General features: G+C 44.6%; 1 pseudogene; it reads right to left on the reverse strand.

Annotated features, from left to right (window-relative positions):
- Nucleotides 1-2,163: 2,163 nt before the first annotated feature.
- Nucleotides 2,164-3,346, reverse strand: LOC120844134 (annotated as a pseudogene).
- Nucleotides 3,347-6,804: the final 3,458 nt, after the last annotated feature.

Raw genomic sequence — 6,804 nt, forward strand, 5'->3', positions numbered from 1 at the left:
TTGTTCCCGAGTTTGGTTTCTCCAAATACAATTCAACGAGTTGATCTAAACAATATAATGCTTAAGCAGAAACACTACCGGCTTTTCTCTTCGTTATTTTTGAACCGTCCGGGCAGATTATGAACAACAAAAGAGCCAAAGAATAATAACTTTAGTCGTGTTACTCTCAATTAAGCTATATCTCAAATTGCGAATATCTGCATGTGTCCCGCAGAAAAAAAGGACTCTCTTTAAACAGCGCAAAGCAAACTAACCAAGTTTCATTCAAGTATGTGTTGTTACCTCGTTTAGTGTGAGCAACCTCTTGGGTAAAGTTGCAAATGCTTCTACGCTAAGAACTTCGGTTATTGTGAATAAGTCTGTGATGCAACGCGGTGTATACAAAATAAGATGCGGCTTCCGGCTTTGCAAAGAATACCGCAGGAATTTTCACTCAGACTAATGAGAGCCTGGATGCCAGACCACGGAGAATGCGAATAAAGGCGGTGTGCAACAAGAGAAGAGAAAAAAAAAAAACAATCGAATTCGCTCGCCGATCTATAAATAAATACTCGGGTAAAATAAAATCACTGCATCATTACAGTACTTTTTTCATTAAAAATAGCTTTGCACCAGATGAAGAAAATAACAAAACATATTAGTCTGCGAACTTTGTCCAAGTACTCCGCAGCTTACTGTTGAAACTTAAGATTTAATAAAACAACAAGTAAGCTTAGATTCCTGAGATCCGCTTGCGTGCTCCTCACTCCATAGCCTCATATATAGGAGCTCTGCAGGAGCACCTAGACCTGTAGGTATTTGGTGTGTGGGGTCACCACGGACTCCGAGCCATATTGTTTCGCCCAACCACGTATGGTTGTGCGCGCCTGTGGTGGACTCGTTCACTCTCGCAGCTGTGCGACAGTGAGACGGAACACGAGGAAAACGTGGTTGAATAGTACAAATAAGAATAAAAATTTAAGACATTATATACATAGATTATTACAGAAACAGCACGAACGAATGTCACTGACAGTATGGAATGTGACAAGCTTTGCCCGGGAGCGATGCGACAGGGTTCGAAGCCTGGAGAGTGCTGCAGGGATGACTTAGTGGGATGTCTCAGCCCGTCTGTTAACGTGTGGCTAGGTGGCGGCGTCTTCGTTGTTGGGTCTTGCATGTAGCTGCAAGACTCCGTCGACCTGTCGACGGACGACCTTGCGTAAAGTTGCAAGGCACAGCCCACCGGCCTGATGCTGTCCCGTCTTCTTCTTGCTCTTCCTTTTTTTCCTTCTCTCTCAGTGAAGGCTTTCTTTCTTGCCCGTTGAAATCACCACTCTCAGCGCCAATCACCACAGTGGCATTCCCCGGGGAAAAGGGCATCCTGGTGGTTGAGCCGAATCCGGGGTAAGTTTGGACCCTTCGGGGCCACCTGGGTGAGGCAATACAAAACTTCGGCCCGCATCTCGTAGACGGGTGTCCGGGCTTGGCCCGACAAGAATGATTCACTCAGTTGCCTTTCTTCTCCTCTTATAATTTTCCATTTCTTTCTTTCTGCTTTTTTTTCCTTTTTTACCTTCCATGGCGGCAAGGGCTAATCTTAAGTGGTGACCGATACCCTCGTCCAGATTCACACTACGAGAAACATATAATTACAAAATCCACTGGAAGAGTCTAAACTAAGTCGAGCTAAAAAAAACTAGAAGATTGAGATGATGTCAATGCAGAGGTAAGGCAATGCGAAGGGAAAGTAGCCAGCAAAACTGGCTGTAGGACTATTCATCGAAACACATATTGAAGCAGGGCAACTCGTAGCAGGGCGATTCGTCGCATGGGACAAGTCGTCGTAGGGCGATTCGTAATAGGACAATTCGTCTAGATGACGATTCGTCAGCCTAATAAAAGCTTCTTATGTGTTTATTTTTAGTTTATTGAGTATATTGTTTCAAAATTATTAATTACGAACGAAGGTCCTCCCACCTTTGGCATTTTGCTTTGTAGCATAATATTTAAGATTTGGCTTAAAGGCGCTACTTTCGCACTAGACGCTGTCTACTTTTCTGGGTATACGCCACAGTCAAGTTCTAAATGTGAGTCTCAGTAATTTTGATACGACAACCACACAGGCGTCAGTTCACGAAAATAGTTTTATTGGGATCGGTAACTTTGCATGTACCTCTCCGCTTAAAATGATAGGCTTCTGGTTCAAGCTTTGAGGATGTCCATGTTGTCTGTTCCATCGTATCATCCAGTATTTCTTTCAAGGCGAATGTTGAAGGCTTGCTGCTTCCACGACACCCTTGTGGCAGCGATCCCGCTCGCCGCTTGACTAAGCTTCATTTCGCTTTTTTTTTCGCGATTCTTTCTTCAAAGAGTCGAGGAACACCCAGAGGCTTGGTGAAGCGCAACTTCCGTTGCTTTGAAAACCGAGAATAGAAGCATAAGAAATAAGATATAAAAATTAATTGAGTATGCGTGATAAACTGAGTAGGCACAAAAATTATGAGCAATTACCTGCAGCCCATAGTGCCACGCCTCCACACTGTTATTTGTACGGGGCCTTCCATCAAGTGCGGCCTCGTACATGGACCATAGTTTCTGAGGAAATTGAGCCGAGCAGATGCCGTTCCGACGTGGCTGACCGACGTACGCGGCCTCAAAATCGTCAGCGAGTTCTACTGCCTCCTGCGGAAAGACTTCCAACAAGTCTTGAAAGGCCTCCGGGATAGCGCCAATAGGCAGAAAAGTCAAAGCTGGGAGTATTTTCATCTGGAAATATAACCGGTCTTACATCGGCTGTATTATAGAAGAAAAATATAATTATTTATCTTTGTATATCATCAAACTCACCGTGACTGCAAATGCCTCGTCCGTGCCATGACGTGTTGGGAATGCCAGCGCGCGTAGCTTACGATGAACCGACTGGTCCAGGCGAAAAGAAATACCCTGGAATCCGGATGTCCGAAATGTTTTCACGAGCAGCGTCAATAGCAGCAATCTCGAAGTCCTTGTACGGCGCAAAAACAGCGCAGGGCAGGACGTGGTCGATGAAGTCTGAGAAGGACATGGTCAGGCAATACGCAATGAGCACGACTTGAACAACCAATTAGTACACGTTGCAAAAGCAGCTGATAAGGTAACAATCAGTACCGACGTACCTCCGATAGGTTTCCTCGATTTTTTTAGCAATAGACCGTGCACCATGTGCACGACGATCCCGTTCTTGCGAGCATGAAGTATGTACAACTGGTAGATTAGTGAATGCACTAGCTTAAACGTCCCAGCACAGAACCATGCACCGGCACTCCCTACGCACTCAAAGTTCCGCTTCGTAACAAACAAAATGATGCGGCATCCTCACCACCATCGTGCAGTAGGAACGTCTCGGGTTTGAAATTCACCTGCAAAACACAATTGATTACTGGGAAACTTGTTTTACCATTCGTAGTAAACGTACCTAGAATTCAGGTGGGAGATGGATATCTTTTCTGCTGCGAGGAATATCGTAGACAAATATTGTACGTTGCCTCTGCCTCCTGACTATTTGCGGAAGTGTTGACGTACAGGGAAGCTGTGACGCAGTGCTGTCCGTGATCTTTGCCGCCGCGCCCAGAAGAACCTGCTGCACTGGCGTCCGTCTTCCAACTAAAAGAGGCGGTAGACGATGACTACCTAATACCAATTTCACTCACGACAAAACAAACTAACGAATATTCATGCATTCTCACCTGCGCTGATTTTCAGTTCCGAGCGAAGATTCAGACTGCTAATCTCTGATTGGTCTGGAGCATGACTGCGGTTATTTGTAACTTTAACAACGCGAAGCTTAGAGACGTCAGTCATGATTTTTGCTTTGCAGGTCTCTCTTCTTTGACATACCCAGTAGATGCATTGCTCAGTCCTTCGATTAGCAGTATATAAAAAGTACTTCGCAAACCAGCATCTCTCGGCCTCCTTCAGACATGATGACTTACATAGCGACTGCGACAGTAAACGCTTAGACCAGTATCTTATAGCATTTGGCTGGTTTACGAATGTGCCCATAGAACTAAAAGATTGTGGAAAACAGAGAGGTTTTAAAACTTTATTTTGTAAGTCTGTTCGTTCTAGACATTCCGAAAGAAAGATGAGCAAAATTGAAATAACAAAGAAGTCTCCAAACATTCTGCCAAGTCCGGTAGAAGTTCCACGCTTGCTGAACCACTCAAACTGTCGGCCTTGAGTGATAAGTGTGGCCCAGCGAACATGAAGACTCCCGTGAACTGTCAGCTAAAGGGTGAATAGGGTAGAGATACCGGGCAATAGATCGTGAACTATCCAAACAGGATACAACATGGCATGCTTGTTTAGAAGAAAAGCCTCCGACTTTTCCGAAACTCGAAAAGAACAAGGCGATGTTCGATCTTTTTGGAAGGCTTCTAAGCTTTATCTATAATACAAACCCGTTCCATGCCCCCCCCCCCTCTCCTCCCCCCCCCCCCTCTTCCTACGAATTGCGGTAAGCTGTAAGCCTTGAAAAGTTCGTTCTAAACTTAGAAAGGATAAACAAAACAAATAAGGTTTTCGACCACATGCTCTAGCGACGAATAGACCTATGTCGACTTGTCATACGCAACGAATTGCCCTGCTACGAATGCTCTGTTACGAATTGTCTTTCGACGAATGGCCCGTAGCCCCCTATAGGCAGCTAAGGACGGTTTTGTGATAGCGGGTATATATCTGGCCAAATAAAATCCTCGCCCCGACCGAGCACATGACTGAACCTTTTCCCCTTTCCCACCTGTGCCGTGCAAAAAAAGTCGAAAGTATATAGCCTCAGCGACATAATACACCATTCAGCCGGCTAAAAAAAATTTGATGGTCGTAAGTCTATAGCTTGAGAGACATTCATCCCTTTATAGCCGGCTAAAGGACATTTAAAGGTCGGAGCCTTATAGCTTTGGTGGCTTAAGGAACTATTGAGCCGGCTAAAGATAATTCAATGATCGCGAGTCTATAGATTAAGGGACATAAACCACTTTATAGCCGGCTAAAGCACATTGAATAGTCGCGTATCTATAGCATAAAACACATACGTTATTCTATAGCTCGATCTCTGAAGGAAATTCCATAATCGGGAATCTATAGCTTCGTAGGCACATATTACTTTATTGCTAGCTATAGAAATCTGAATTGTCAAAATTTTATAGCCTCGAAGACATGGACTGTTCTGTAGGTGGTTGTAGCGTGTTCTACAGTTTCTTATGGCTGACCATACAGGGTCATATACGGTGATAGCTGAGGTAATACCTTTATCAATATTTTGCTTACTCTGTGTAGACGATGTACTGATATCATTTGCTTCTTGTAATCTCTCAGCCTGTGAACGGAAACTACAACTAGCAATAAACAAAATGAGCGAGTGAGCAAACGTTAATGTCTATGAAGTTTTCTCTAGAAAATAACTGTGTGCTTATTTTTCCGTGTGACGAGGGCGGGTGTTGGACCCCACTCTTTTTGATATATGGGTAAAAAAGGGTACAAGTTCTTGGCCATGCTATTAGACTGAAAGCTCACTTATCTTCCCCCAGTAAAAAATTTAAAAAGACGTTTAAACATCTGTGTAATGCGAAATTAGAGCACAGATCTTGGGGAGGAGGAGGGGAGACTACGGAGGGGAGGGTATGCCCCTCCTCCTCCTCCGTAGAGTTCAAATTGGTGTTGAGGTCACATGACGTCAGTTTTCCCGCGAAATCTAGCGGAAAAGCTGAATTTGTTCATGGGTGACGTGACAAGAAATCCCCCATGTGACTTCGCTTTCCCCGCTAAACTTGTCGGGGTAACTGAATTAGTGTTGAGGTTACATGATGTCAGTTTTCCCGCTAAATCTAGCGGAGAAAGGGAATTTGTTCATGGGTGACGTGACACAAAGTCATGCGACGCCGTTTTCCTCACCAATGTAGCGGGAACATTAGCGTAAACTGACCTCAAACCAATTTAATTTCTCGGTAAATTTAACTGTCCGGTTACGCCGCCGGCGATGCCGACGCCGCGAAACCCGGAAACGGGCGCGTAAGAGCTGCGATCTAAAAAAGTTAAAACAGAACTACTTGTTGATGTTGTTGTTGTTGTTGTTGTTGTTGATACCTTTTATTTAAGACATAACGGTACAGAGATATCTCAGGGGCATGGAAAGGCATAAATGCCTGACCGGGCCATGCCACCCTTTTGGCAGCAACGGTAGCAAAAACGTCCATGCGTCCAACTAATATTCTTAAACAAATTTCACTTATGCCATGGGGGTTAGACAGACGATGCCTGTTAAGCTTGTACAACTCGCTGATCCGGTCCCATTTGGTCTGAACTAACTGAATGGTGTGTGTTTCGGCCCAGCCCTCTTCTTCTAAAATGTTGGATCCGGTTTCCCTCCTTGGTTTGCGTCTCGCAACGGCCGCATTTCGCACATCGCCTGATCTAAGCTTTTATGTTGGCACGCACTAGATATATCTTAAAAAGCGCTGCCAGTACCTTAGTTTCTCCTATGCATACAATATCTGCTCTGATACACAACACCCCTCTTACAGTGCACTGTTGAAGTACAGGGTATTGAGATTTTCTTTAAACAAGCCCAAAATTGTGCAGCATTTAAGCCTTCTACCTATCACATTCCGCTTTGCAACGTTCCTCTCTTGAAGGGTGATGTCTTGACTGCCCTGTGGGATGAGGTGCAAGTTTTAGTGACTCGTCACTTGTGAAGAACTGTTAGCGGGCTGTTTCTCTGCAGGTCATTGAGCAAGTTTCTCTCCTTGCAGCACATGCATCGCAATTACACAGGGTTCTATACTG

This window comes from Ixodes scapularis, unplaced genomic scaffold, assembly GCF_016920785.2.
Source record: "Ixodes scapularis isolate PalLabHiFi unplaced genomic scaffold, ASM1692078v2 PGA_scaffold11__112_contigs__length_91849675, whole genome shotgun sequence".
NCBI classification, from domain to species: Eukaryota; Metazoa; Arthropoda; class Arachnida; order Ixodida; family Ixodidae; genus Ixodes; species Ixodes scapularis.